The sequence below is a fragment of the Monodelphis domestica genome, chromosome 1, assembly GCF_027887165.1.
Source record: "Monodelphis domestica isolate mMonDom1 chromosome 1, mMonDom1.pri, whole genome shotgun sequence".
Classification (NCBI taxonomy): Eukaryota; Metazoa; Chordata; class Mammalia; order Didelphimorphia; family Didelphidae; genus Monodelphis; species Monodelphis domestica.
This window is the reverse complement of record NC_077227.1, coordinates 80,542,500-80,557,336: the sequence shown is the minus strand read 5'-3', so window position 1 is coordinate 80,557,336 and position 14,837 is coordinate 80,542,500. Positions and strand designations below refer to the sequence as shown.

The 14,837-nt window shown below is 43.4% G+C and overlaps 1 protein-coding gene across 50 annotated transcripts in view; it reads right to left on the bottom strand.

Moving 5' to 3' along the window:
• Positions 1 to 14,071, bottom strand: part of SORBS1 (sorbin and SH3 domain containing 1) — a 322,212-nt gene extending 308,141 nt beyond the window's left edge. For 18 of the 50 annotated variants that reach the window (XM_056802046.1, XM_056801985.1, XM_056802052.1 and 15 more), the window contains exon 1: positions 13,683 to 13,790. The gene's annotated coding sequence lies outside the window, so the exon portion shown is untranslated. Of the gene's footprint in view, positions 1 to 13,682 lie in introns of all 50 variants that reach the window. The other 32 variants (XM_056801929.1, XM_007478728.3, XM_007478730.3 and 29 more) reach the window with 9 other exon arrangements.
• Positions 14,072 to 14,837: the final 766 nt, after the last annotated feature.

Sequence of the window (14,837 nt, the reverse complement as noted above, 5' to 3'; positions counted from 1 at the left end):
GCTTGAAAAGAATAAGTGCAAGGGACCTGGGCTCAAAATTAGATTCTTCTCCTGGCCATTTTGGGACTAGTTGTTGATCCTGTTTAGACCTCAGTTTTTCTTCTGTGACTCATCTAGAAGGCCACAAAGATACTTTCTCATTCTAAGATTCGGAGATCTTCAGAAATCAAAAGCAGTGGATTAGCCTTTCAAATCCTTACCAAACTATGATTGAGAGTTCCAGAGGGAAGAGGTGGGTACCCAGGCCTGAAATTGTCAATCAATTCAGCTGTCAGAAGAGTTGGACAGGGAAGAAGAAATCTTTTCTTTTCCCTTCTTTGAAGAAAACAATGGGCCTGGTTTCCAAGGGTTTATCCCATCCTAGGCTCCTAGACTTAGAGCCAGAAGGAACCTTTCTTAGTTCCCAAAGCTTATCTAATTGATAACTATATTGGAGACACCAAAATTAGTGATTTGAAGTCTTTTCCCATTTCCCTTTGCTATGAATATTGTGACAAGAGAAACAAGCAAAGAAACTGGTTGAAAAACCCACACATACTCCCAACCCTCCCACTAGGAGCACCCATTAGTGTCCCTAGACACTCATCTCCAGTTGTGGAATTCTAGGACACTAATTATACAATCAGAGAATCTCACAGCTGGAGGAGAATTTTAGAAGTCAATCCTCTCATTCTACCATGAAAGAACCTGGGACTAGAAGGCAGACCTCTAGACTCCAAGTCCACTTTCTAAGGGAACAAATTGTAGTCATTCGATTCAGTTCTGCCACCCCTGCTTAAGTCTAGCCTTTTTCTTTTTTTTTCTTTTCTTTTTTTTAAACTCTTACCTTCTGTCTTAGAAGCAATACTGTGGAACAGATGTTCCAAGAGCTAGGCAATGGGATGAAGTGACTTACCCAGGGTCACACAAAGCCTAGTCTTTTTTCTACATGGTACTGCACTAGGTGCTGGGGATAAAACTATAAAAACCAAAGCAAAACATCTCTCTTCTACAGCTTGGGAATTTATCCCAAACTGTCTTTTCAATATAGGTGTTTAAATAGCCCATGGGTTTAAGGACAAAAGACAAGAACCAAAGAGCTGAAAATGAAAAGCATGCTGGTCCCAGAACCTCTTCCCTCCACCGCACCCTGCCCCACCCCCACTGCTCCCAAGGACAGCTGTCTTAGAGGCAAGCAGTATCTTCTATCAATGCTCAGGCATGACTAGTATTTCCAAGTTCCTGAGAAGCCTCACCCCCTCACACCTGCCAATTTTAGCTCATTAATTTACCCAGCAGATTACCATCCAAGCTCCAAGAATATCAGAGGGAAAAAAGCATAAAATCATCCTCAAGTCTCAAATGGCCCCATGCAAACTCAGAGGAGTTTTCAGATTTCAAGCTACGATTTTTTTCATGCCATGATTTCAGAGCTCTCCCACCTCTTGTTCGCCAAGCCCTGGCTTGCTTTCTTCCAGGGACCCAAGGATCTGTCAGCAGGAGTGAGCCACCTTGCTCTTTGTACATCCTTCAGCGCTGCTGCCACTACTGTCCCTTTTTTATACCTATTTTGTATACTGTCTTAGAGTCAGAGGACCCAAGTCCCAGGTCCGAGTGGGCTGTAGTTACCTTAGGCAAGTCCAGAACTCAATTTCATAGGATTATGAATCTAAAGTGGCTAGTTGGCACAGGAGATGGAGTCCAAGCTGATTGATTTGAGTTCCAGTTCTAACTCAAATACTGGCTGTGTGACCTTGGGTAAATCACTTAATCTGCCTCAGTTTCCTTGTCAGTAAAATAGGGATGTTAATACTATCACCTAATTTCAGGATCATTGCAAAAATCAAAGCAGATACAAGGAAATGTGAGCTCTTTGTCCCCAGTAAGTGATTTGCCTATGGTCACAAAGGCTGGGTCAGAAGTAGGGTCTGCACACCATCATATTTTTTTCTTTGTCAGATAAAGAAATGTCCAAATCTCTTAAAACCCTTTCAACTTAGCCTTTGCTGGGGAGAATAGTGAGGGTGAAAGGGCCAACTAAGTCCAGAATATAAAGACAGCTCTGTCTACCCTGACACTGAGCTATCGAAAGATCAAGTCCAGCCCTTACCTCTCACTAGCCCATTTTGGACCCTGTTTTGAATATGTTTCCAGCAATGCCTTCTACCTCAAAAACTCCTCTTGGATCTTAGTTCTTAGGCAGGTGTTTGTGGTTTGGTGGATAGAGCTCTGGGCCTGGATTCAGGAAGACCTGAGTTCAAATCTGGTCTCTGATGCTTCCTAGCCTTGTGACCTTGGGCAAGTAGTCATTTTCCTCTGTTTCCCTCAGTTTCCTCATCTATAAAATAGGAATAACAATAGTACCTACCTTACAGGCTTGTTGTGAGGGTCAAATGAAATAATATTTGTAAAAGCATTTACCAGTATTCAGCAGATAGTAGATGCCTAATGAATGCTTATTCCCTCCCTGCCATCATAGATCTTGAGCAGGAAAGGATCTTTAAGACCATCAAGCCCAATCCCCTCATTTTAAGAGAAGGGAATTAATGCAGAGGGGTTAAAGTGACTACACACACACACACACACACAGCTAGAGGACATTTGAGGCAGTGTTCGAACACAGGTCTTCTGAATCCAGATGGTTAGGTGGTACAGTAAATAGAGTGCTGTGGCTTGAGTCAGGAAGACCTGAGATCAAATCTGACCTCAGACACTTCCTAGCTGTGTGATCCTGGGTAAGTCATTTAGCCCTGTTGGCCTCAGTTTCCTCATCTATAAAATGAGTTAGAGAAGGAAATGGCAAAATGCCACTGTATTTTTGCCAACAAAACCCCAAATGGGGTCACAAAGAACCAGACATGACTGAAAACAACTAAAGAACAACTTCTGAGTCCAAGTTCACTGCCCTTTCCATCATCCCATGTTGCTTCTCTTGGTGCTGTCTTATACTACAGTCCTGACTCCTACTTATTGTAGCAACCTCTCCCCACCCTCATCAACAAACCCAAACTCAAGTCAGGCAGGGTTGAATCAACAGCATGGACTGCTGACAGAAAGCCTGACAGCCCAACCCTGGCCCGCCCAGAGGAGGAACTAGGGAGAAGAGTTCACTAACACTGTAGGCCTGGAAGTCATCTCTGGGCTCTCCCTACCCACCGTATCCTAGGCACAGGAACAGGCATGGTAATAATAATATGTCATACTAGAATCTAACCAGGAAAGGACAATTAGCAAATCAAATGACCTTCTGTTTATACTCCAAACAAGGTAATTTGTTAACTTGTAAGATCAACAGGTTCTGTTTGATGACAAGTTATTTCTAAACAAAGCGCCCAAGATTTCACCTGTGACTTTTGCAGCAAAGTTCCCAGTGAGGAAGCCAAACTCAAGCCAACACTCAGGTTTCAAGTCAAAGCTTGAGGCTTTGATAACATTACTCATCAGTTTTTCATCCTGTAGTCTAAAGGGAAGGATAATTCATGGACATGCTCACTATTCTACCTAGTTGGAGACTGATCAGTAAGAATTCCCAAAGTATCTTCCTTCTTCTAATCATTTCCCATTAGCCTCTTCTGTATGTAATTTGTTTGCTTGTGATCTCCCCCCCTATTAGATTGGGAGCTCCTTAAGAGGAGGGACTGTCTTTTACCTTTCTGTGTATCCTCAGGACTGGCTGACAGTACTCTTCCCCTGTCCCAGAGAATCAGAGAGTTAGGAGAGAAGGACTGGACCTGTGATTTCATTGATAGAGGGAACTTACAACCAGGAAACTCCCACTGCCAATATAAGTTGTCTAGATATTACTCTCCCATGAAAGGTGAGAGACATCCATTAACAAATGTACTGGATGTAAACACCAAAATATGAGGACCTCCAGGATTGCTAAAGAGCATCTAGAAGAGTTTTCAGTTGCTAAATTTTCTGAGTTTCTGAAGCTCACCTTTCCTGGCTCAGTACACCTTTCTTCCTCCTCATTAGTGAGTGATAGTGATGGGCTGCCCAAACTGTAGCTCTTCTGGGTTTCTTCCCACCTCCTTCAACTAGCCTAAGATAGAAGAATGGAAGAACGCTTCTTCTTCTCCATCCTTGACCGGGACCCCACTGGAAGCTCTGAATCCCAGAAAGACATCCCAGAAAAGAGGATATACAAGAAAAGGGTGACTATGGAGCAAGACTGAGAAGGGATAAAGGTCCTGATGGAGAGGGTCATCTGGCCCAGAGATTGATCCCTGGGCCATCAGGTACAAGAAACCACAGCCACAGAATCATGAGGGCTTGCTGCCTAGGCATTTTAAAATTAGCAAGTTTTGTAGCAGTAACCCCTAGCTCTGGAACACGTTGTTACTATTCCCTCTGTAGGTGGTCAGTTCTATAAACACTGTCTGACTTGCCAAAATTTCTTTTTCCACTCTGCGGTTGCCTATTAAAAAAACAACAACAATAATTCCAGAGCACCACAAGTAAATTCTCCTAGCCTCTAACCAGCAAAATTCTGGGAGAAGAGGGTGCTGACCTGGAAGTCAACCCAGAGTCACATGCCAATTCTATATCTAATTAGTTATTCCAGTCCATGAAACCTTGGGAGAGTTATATAACATATATCTCAGTTTCCTCACCTGTAAAATGATTAATTAATTAGCTAATTAATTAATACATGCCTTTCTCAGAATCAAATCCTCTTGGAATTGGAAGGGACCTTAGATATTGTCTTATCTAACTACTTGACTTGACCAATACAAGAATCTTTCTCCAGGATCTCTAACAGATGCTCCTCCTGCCTCTAGTTGAACATTTCCACAGAGTACTCATTACTTCATGAGACAGTCTATTTTACAGGAGACAAAGGAGGACATATACTATAAAGAAGGGTGCCAGATTATGTAACTTCCTCTCTATGTGACCTTGGGCAAATCACTTCTTCCTGGGCCTTGATTTTTTCAGCTGTAAAATGAAAGGATGGGCCCAGATTATCTCTAAAGTCCCCTCTAGCTTAAGTAGTCTATGATACTGCAAATTTTAACTGTTAAAAAATTCTTCCGTACATAGAAAAGACCAGGAATCAGCTCCCTAGAGTTTCCACCATTGTTGTTCAGCAGCTATCAAACTCTTTCTGACCCCATGGGGCACAGCTTTTTGTGGAGTTTTCTTGGCAATGCTGAAATGGTTTGCCATTTCCTCCTCCAATGAATCCAGTGGATCCTTTTATCTAGCAATCAGAGGTTAAGTAACCTACCAAGGGTGACGCAGCTAGGAAATGTCTGAGGACTTCCTGACTCCAGCTCCAGCATTCCAATCATTGAGCCATCCAGCTGCTTTCTAGGCATATAAAGGTTAAGTCACTTGCCCAAGTTCACACAGCTGGGAAGCGTTGGAGGCTAGATTTGAACTCAGGTTTTCTTCACTCCAGGCCAAGTGCTCTTAAACACTGAGCTACAGCTGCCTCTTTCTTGGATTTCTCTTATTACACACACAAGAGTCTGTGAGGATAAAATGAAGTAAAATATAGAGATACCCTTTAAAACTATAAAAAGCCCTACTCAAGTTCAAATTGACATTAATCATTTATTTCGAGCTCAGATGAATCAGATCTGAACCCATAACTACAGAGGCCCCATCAATCAAGTACATCATACATTATCTGGGGATAGGAGTCTCCTTAGTGCTATGACTACTGACTAGAGGTATTTTCTGAATTTATGGCAAAGCACAAAAGATTCCAAGTTCCATAAGACAGCCATCTAGTATCCATTGGTCCACCCAGCCACCAATAAAGGGTTTCATTTTGATGTCCCTCCGTTTCCAACACCTGCTTTAGTTCTTCTGCCAGAGCTACAATTTTTTTTATTTTCTGTTTTTAAGTGAGCACAGCTATATCAATGAAAGAATAGAATCAAATAGCTGGAAAGAACCTTAGAGATCATTTAGTCCAGTTCTCTCACTTTATAAGCAAGAGAGGCTAAAACTCAGAGATGTTAACTAACTTTCTCAAAGCAACTCAGCTAGTGGACTGCAAACCTAGGACAACTCTTAGCAAAACAAGCATCCCATAGTAGACAAAAAATTAACACTTACCCTGACCAGGACCCAGATCCCTCCTGGTTTACACTCTAGTACTCTTCCCACCACTCCATACTACCTCTCTTTATTAAACTATATATTGTCAGGGGAGCTAGGTGGTTCAGTGGATAGAAATCTCACCAGGCCTAGAAATGGGAGGTCCTAGGTTCAAATCTGGCCTCAGACACTTCCTAGCTGTATGACACTGGGCAAGTCACTTAATGCCATTGCTTAGCACTTTTGCCTTGAAACTAATATTAACTCTAAGGTGGAATGGAGGAATTAAAAAAACAAAAAACTACAAACTCAGTCAGTCAGGATTTCATCAGGATATCATCCACCAGATGGGTCAGGAGATCATCCAATGAGATGATAATATATGTAAAATATTTTGCAAACATTAAAGTCAGAAAAATAACAATAACTTTATATAGCCCTTTATAAGGTTTACAAAGCACTGTACAAATATCTGATTGCATCCTCACAACAAACTCAGGAAGTGGTTGTTATTGTTATCCTCATTTTACAAGATGAGGAAACTAAGGCAGACCAAATAAGTGACTTGCCAAGGGTCATACCTTTAGGGAATGTCTGAGACCAGCCTTCAGGACTCTGGTCTAGCACGATGTCCCACTGTACCATCATTACTACTATTTTCTTTGTATTTTTTTAAAATCTGTGTACGTGTTGAATCCATCTCCTTACCCAGAAAATGTAAGTTCCTTGAAGGTAAAAATTGTTTCCTTTTTTGTCTTTGTACCCTTTGCACCTAGCCCAATGGCTGGCCTAAGGTGAGCATTTAGCAAATGTTTTTTAAATGGTGACTCTGTCCTGGTAGAACTTGTGATCTTTTTTTCTAAAATAGACTTAGGTTCAAATTTCTAGGATTCCATAAATAGATTTATCAAATCATATCTGAGTGCTAACTGCTGGCCTAGTATCTTAACATTCATCATGTGACATTTTTTATTCAGTGTCTTCTGTGACTACAGTCAGCAACATGGTGGGGAAGACTGGCTTGGACGGACGGATCCTGCCCACAGGGAGCTTGCAGTCTATTAAATGGTAGGGGGATGAGAAGAAGACAAAGTAGAGTGTGATTAGTAGAGATGAGAATTTATGAACAAAGAGCAGGGAGAACACAGAGGAGGAGGCAAAGATCCCTTCTGGCCAGAGCAGGGAAGAGAGTCATCCTTTATTTTCTCATTTTGAGAAGCTGTCACTGAGGGTGTTATCTGCTTAGGTCTGTCTCCAAACAAATAAAATCCTGGCTAACAAGGGCTCTATATAAGAACCCACTTCCATGCAACAAGCAGATACCAGCCCATTCTAGAGAATAAATAGCTATCTGCTCCCTGCTTGCAAACTACAATGCTCCATAGGACTAATTGTTTCTTGTTAGTAATATTGTGGCCTTGTCAGAATGCCCTGGATGACAGTCCTTGTGAGTCTTCCTCATGGTAATCACAGTAATTGAGTTCCCACATCAAAATCCTCACATTAACTCATGCCCAGCTTCCATCTTGGGTTAGGTGGAAGCTGGCAACCCTAGTTTCTAGCTCCTTTCTTAAAATAAAGGATTAGCCATTATAACTGAGGAGATCTGTTCAGGCTGGGGAAGAAAACAAAGCAAATGGACCTATGATGGACTGGAGAACCTACTCCCTTACTCCCACCCTCAGCCCCCTCCTAGTCACCAAAACATCTCACTAGATTTACCTGAGTGATATGGTACCACTGGGAGGAAGTGATTTTTTGAAAAGGCACTTCTCCTAGGGCAGGGCATCCCTTATGAACCATGAGCAAAATGGGACTCCTTTTTTTCCTAGTGAGACCCACAGGGGAGACAGAGCAGGAAAGGAAAGATTACAAAGAAAAGGGGGGGGAGCAATTTGATAAGTTTAGAACAGAAACTTAAAGGATCACTCAGTAAATATGACAAATTCTTCAAAACATACTTTAATTTTATATAATCGCTGGATAATTGGGGGAGGTAGATGGGGGGAACCGAGGAGAAAGGAAGCCCACAGAAGGGAGAACAAAAGATTGACAGGCTAGTATATGGCAAATGAAAAGAGAGCTGGACTTGGACTCAGGAGGTCTGGGGTTAAATCATGGCTGAGCCACTTCGCAGTGGTGGGACCTTGGCCAAGTCTATTATCTTTCTGACCCTTAGTTTCCTGCGCTGTAAAAGAAGGCCAATGATAACCACACCACCTCCCTCACACTACGGAGAAAGAGCCTTGTAAACCTTTAAATGTGATATCAACATGAGCACTATTATTGCACATGTTAATTAGATGAAGGAGAAAAGACACAGGTCCAGGGAGAGGGAGGCAGGTTTAGTGGATGCCAGAGTGTTTCCAAAGTTTACATAGGCATCAGAGGGTTATCACTGGCATAGGAAAGGTAATTAGGGGATCTGGCAAGATCTGTGAAATCATGAAAGGCAAAAAAGGCCAAAGCAGAAAGAGAAGGCAGTACACACAAAATCCAACCATGGAAGAGGAAACAGGAAGGCAAATTAATGGACAAAGAAAGATCCCTAATGGGCACTTAGAGGAAGGGGCCAAAAGATCCTTAGGCTATTTCATATGTGAAATTTACTTTTTTAAGCAAATAAATACTAAGTCAGTTTAGCAGGTTGTTTTGGTGTTCCGTGTGGATTTTAACAAAACATTTAATTTTTAAAAGGTAAGTAGGTGATTAAGTGTGAGTTGAGGCTCTTCAATTATCCTTTATAATCATTAAGCCTCCCACAATCCATGGGGAGAAATTACTCTCTAGGTTACCTGAAGCACTCACCAGAAGAAAAGTAGATCAAATCAAGCTGCTTTAAGCCTCAGGTTAGAGGACATCTTAGTACTAGGTCTAAACTCATAAGGAAGATAGTATGATACAGCAGAGCAAAGACCCAGATTTGTATCTACTTATTACCCACACAACCTCTCTAGGGTTTGGTTTCTTAATCAGCAAAATGACAGGGTTGGACTAGATGACCTCTTACCTATCATTTAAATCCCTAATTTTACACTGGGGAAAACTGAGCTGCAGAGAGGCAAAGGCTATCCAACTCAGTAATGACAGCTAGGATTTGAACTTCAGGATCTTCTAACCCAAATCTAGAGCTCCTACTACTTAATATCACTATCTCTGTGACTCCATCTTTGGAAAGAAAGCTCTCTGCTGGTCAGAATGCAGATGAAAGCATATGATTTTTCAATTGTTTACATGAGTTTATATTTTGGGCTTTTCATTTTATAAATTACTTATAAAAATGAACAATATGGAAATATGTTTGCATGATAATACACGCGTAACTCAGGTCAAATCACCTGGCAGCACTGGGAAGGGGATGAGAAGAAAGGGAGGGTAATAAGTTCCATCATATAACTTAGGAAAACTTGTATAGAAATTTGTTATTACATGTAATTGGTTAAAAAAATTTTAAGGCACTAGGGAGCCATAGAAAATTCTGAAGGAAAAAAAAACTCTCCCTTCACCAAGATGAGTGAAAGCTTTCTATTAAGAAACTGGGTACGACAAAGCTTAAAAGGCATAGACAGAGAGAAAAGTGACTTAATTTGAAAATTACATTGAGCTATTTTGTCAAACTATAGCATCTTTATTTCAGCCCTTAGCTGTTGAACCAAAAGATGGCCATATAGCCCTCACTGAGTCAAATTCTTGGCACCAATTTCAAACTTCTCTAGTCTAGAGCTAATTTGAATTTTGACAGTGACTCCCAACTCATCCAGACTTTCTGTGAATCCAAGTCCAAATGAACCCATGCTTCAGTGTATCCTTAATCCCTCCCTTAATTCCCCCAAGTTCATCCTAACCTAAGCCCACCAACTTTATCATAAGGAAAATCACATAAGAATGTATTTAAAGTTCTTATTTTCAACCTCTAATAAAAGACATCCTATTAACACCTTATTTGGATGTCCGTGTCTTCTCCTTCCCTAGTCCTCAATTTCCAGTTACTGCTCTCTTTACTTTCTTTTGGTGGTTACAGTGAGTCAATCTAATCAGACTTCACTCATTCACTCTCTTCAGGAGAAAGGTCAATTTGACTGATAAATCATACTACTTTATAACAATGAGACATCACAGTGTAAAGCAAAGAATTCTAGAAACAGAAGAAGGTAGCGTCAGTCCTGGTCATAGAGGATTCAAGCTAACAGAGATCTCAGAGATCATCTAGTCCTAACTCTTCATCCTATATCTGAAGGCCAGAAAAGTAACCCAGAGTACAATGTAGAATTGAAAGTCATGCCCTTTGACTCCAAATCTGCTGTCCTTGGGTGTGACCCATCTTGGGCAAATAATTTAACTTATTTAAGACTCAGTAACCTTATTTGCAAAATGTGGGGGTGGGGGTATAATGTTGTACCACCTACCTCACAGAGTTACTGTGAGGATGAAATATGTATAATGCCTGGTATCTGTAAAAGTTCCATCTGAATGTGAGCTGTTATTATTAGCTTTTGAGGGCATAAAGTCACCCTAATGATCGGACCAGGAATGGGGGATAAAGGCTCTACTTTTCAGAGAATTCAGAGAAGCTTTTCACCTGATGTTGTAAGCTCCTACTCCTCAAAGCATCAGTGGGCTAACATTCCTCTTATTTGGACTATTCATTCACTGAGCCAACCTGCACCGTTTTCAGTGACAGCGGAAGCTCAACAAAAGGCTTGGCTGAATAGATGACTACCCTAAATAAGGGTACTATTGCAGAGCTCTTGTCACCCAGTGTTACTTGCTCAGGCCCATCTAAGTCTCAAAAACAAATAAAATTCCAGCTAACAAGGGCTCTGTATGAGAAACCCACTTCCATGTAACAGTCAGTCAGATGCTAGCCCATTCTGCACAACCAACTTCTATCTTTTCTGATCTCTGCTTGCAAACTGTAACATTCCACGGGACTAACTGTGCCTGGGCTGTATGTACAGTATTGTGCTGTAGTTGGAGTGCACAGAGAGAAAAAAGGAGAACTGAAAAGTTTTGTTTTATTGTGACCCTTAAAATATTCATAGCAGCTCACATTTCTATAGTATGTCCTTTCAACAATCCTGTTCATCAATATTATGATCCCCATGTTACAGCTAACGAATCAGTACTGCAGAATTGAAGCAGTTTTCCCAGGATAAGCTAGTGAGTGTCAGAGTGGAGGTCCTGAACTTGGGTCTTTAGACCAAAAGATCAACACTCTTTAAGGCTAATCCACTCCCCAAAATGCTTTCTCTCCCCACACCCCATTCAAATATCCCAATCACAGCCCTTCTAAAAACCTTGGTTGAACTTATAACCTCTAAGATCTCTTCCAGCTTAAAATCTTCAGTCTTGTGGGTTTGGGAGAAGGAGAGTGTTAAGGAGAGAATGTTCAAAGAGTTTTTAATTTGCTATTTTACCAAATGGAAACTGGGGCTCACATCATCTCCAGGTCTTTCAGACTAGGAATGAGATTTCTGCCCTCCCCTTTAAGGCTAACTTTCCCCTAACCTGGACTCCCAAGCAGATGCTTCCCTGATACCCAGATTTCCAGAGTAGAGAAACCACTGTGGTCTCCCTTTTCAACCAGACAATTCCTTGCTCTTCTGCTATGGGACACATACTCTCTCTCACTCTCTCTCTCTCTCTCTCTCTCTCTCTCTCTCTCTCTCTCTCTCTCTGTGTGTGTGTGTGTGTGTGTGTCTGTCTGTCTCTCTCTGTCTCTCTGTCTCTCTGTCTCTCTGTCTCTCTCTCTCTCTCTCTCTCTCTCACACACACACACACACACACACACACACACACACACACACACACACAAAACCTCAAAGATCATAGGATCCTAGAATTTGAGCTGGAAGTACTGTAGAAGTCATCTAGTCCAATACAACTCAATTTACAGAAGAGGAAACTGAGGCCCTGAGAGTTTGTGTGACTTGCCTGAGATGACACAGCAAGGTAGTAGCAGAGTCAGGGCTAGAACACAGGTCTCCTGACTCCCCAGTCAAAAGCACATTACCCTCCTACATCTCCCTCTGTTAAAAATCAGATGGCTCATTAATCTGGGCTGGGGCAACCAAAGCTCTAACCCATGCTCTTCTATAATTGGGGCAACTGTTTTCCTTGTGTCTTCTTTTCACATCCTCTCCCCCAAAAAAGAAAATCTGCTCAAACCATCCATCCCATTCTTTCCTGCCAATTCATCTTCCCCGCTGCTACCAACACAAATCAAGGACCACCCTGGTTAAAATGGTACTCTTGTAACCTGAGAAGATCAAACATAAGACAGGCAGCTTAAAATAAAAACTGTTCCCAGCAAGTGCTAGGCTTGTCCTTACTGATCTGTGGGAGGAGGAAGGGAAGGGTCAGGCACCCCTTAACACCAGCCAGGTTCCACGGTGCTCTCCAAATACATCCCTTCCCTACTGATGCAGAAATCAATTCAGGCAAGTAGGCCTTGTGACCAAAAAGAGCATAGAGAACCCACTGTTTCAAGAAATTCAAAGGCTCTGCCCAAACATGCTGAGAAAACCCTGGCTTTTGACGAAACAAGCCAGGCACAGTAGGGTCCCCTTTAGCTTTTATGTGGCAATTTAATAGTGCAATAAATTTCTCTCCCTCCTTAAAGAAAACATGCACTGGTGGATTTCAAAGACATCTGATGGCAAAGGACGCATCAGGGCTGCAGAATTGTGTAGCCCATGTCAGTGGGGAGACTGGCACAATTAGATACAACCTTTGATGGATATCTGGAATGGAGCTATCATTTAACCAGGAAGGCCACATCAGAAAACTGCAATACACTATTGAGATGCTCTGCCAATTCAGAACAGTTGTATTATTATCTTCCTCTCCCTGAACTCTTCTAAAAAGGACTTTCCCCGACAAGTCGAAAGGACTCTGGGTGGGAAGGGGGTGCAACTAAGCTCTTGAGGATATCGCTGAGACTGATGTCCGCTCAGTTGTCAGTCTGTCTGTCTTACCGATCCAACAAAGTGGCCAAGGAAGTCCAACCCAGGGATGCACGCTTGGTTTACAGCACCCAGGACGGGCAGGCGATGCTGACAATCGTGTGCATCAATGGAGCCCTTGATGAATGAACACCTGAGATGCTGGCAGCAGCATCCCCCACCCACCCGCCCAAACCATCAGTCCTCTCTCAGTCTCTGCTGCAGCTGGTGTGGAATTCTCCTCCACCTAGAGCTTTATTTCACAATGCAAACCCACCCCCACGGTAGCTCCTGGGCGCCCCCCACCCATCTATTTTGCAAGATTCACATTTCCCTCCACCGCGACACCTCCCCCTCCCCGAACCCTGACACCCCCTCCCTCCCCAAGTGGCCGGGGTCTTCGTGGGAGTCCCTAGAAGCAGACGGAGAAGAGCCCTGTCTGGGACTATCATTTTACCTTTCCACATACTACGTGCTGCTGTGGCCCCGGGAAAGGGGACCTGGAGTCCCCTCCACCAGATGGCCTTTCGAAAGCACCTCCTCCGGGCGCTCCAGACAAAGGGATTCCTAGCTGGGGGGGTGGGGGTGCCGCGCCCGGGGGGCTCCAGGACCCTCCGCAGTAATTGGGGGGAAAGTTACGCGCGCGCGCGCTGAGCCCAAACAGGAGCCCAGGGCGGGAGCAGGAGCAGGAGGAGGAGGATTTACCTTGGTGATGCAAGCCCGTGCCCTTGCTCCCCTAGCACTCCATGCTGCAGCTCGCTCTGCTCTGTTTTTCTGTGACACAGGACTGACTTCACCGACACATGAGCCGCCGGCCAATGGGCGGCTGCGGCCTCCCCCTCATTAACATGCATCTGGAATCCTCCACTCGGGCCGAGCCTGGCCGGCGGGAGGAGTCGGTCCTTTCCTCCGCTCGTGGCAGTGACAGGAAGGGGCGTGGATGCCAATGGGAATCGAGGAAGCCGCCGCTGAGCCTGCTCAGCCTCCCCGGCTCATTGTCAGACTCCTCGAGGGCGACAGCCGCTGAGGTCGATGCTGATGCTGATTCCCAAAAGATAAAAGCGAGGGAAGGGGTGTTGTTGTTACTCCTTCCTGGTGTGAAGCCTCTCGGCGCGGGACCGCTTAAAAATACTTTCCTGTCTGGCCCTGCAAGCCTGCGTGGACTTGGATGTGGACCTGCCCATCCTTTCCGGGGCTGGCCAGCAGAACTCTTGGAGAGGCAATTAAGCAGTCATAAAACTTAGAGCGCCAGGGGACCACAGAGGAGCATCTAAATCCCACTCCCCTCTCTTGGCAGATGAGGAAACTGAGACCCAAAGTAGCATTAGTCTTGGGGTGACTTGGGAGAGTTGGCATTTGAACCAAGTCAACTCCACATCCTGAATTCCATCCAGGGCACCGTGGAAACCCATTTCCCACATAAAGAATGACATACAACAGACTAACGACAATTTTGACATTTATGTAGCCATGAGATAGAGTCACATAACTATCCCACAACAAACCCTGAGACAAGCCTTAGAAGGTGTTAATAAGCAAAGATTTTTTTTTTAATCTTTTACAGATGAAGAATCTCCAGCAAAGAGGTTGTGGTGTGGCTAGGGTCACACAGCTAGTAAGTGACCAGGTTCATAGGATCAAAGTTCTAGAACTGGAAGGACTCCATGAGATCATCAAGACCAAACCCTTCATTTTGATGAGAAAACAGAGATCCAGAGATGAAAAGTAATTAGCTCAGGGTCATATAAATACTGGGAGTCATAAGCGAGCTGAGATTTGAATCAACTCCTCTGAGTCTCCACTCTCCACAAGCAATGTTCTTTGCAAAGTACTGTAGAAACTGATTTCTCATCTTGGGGT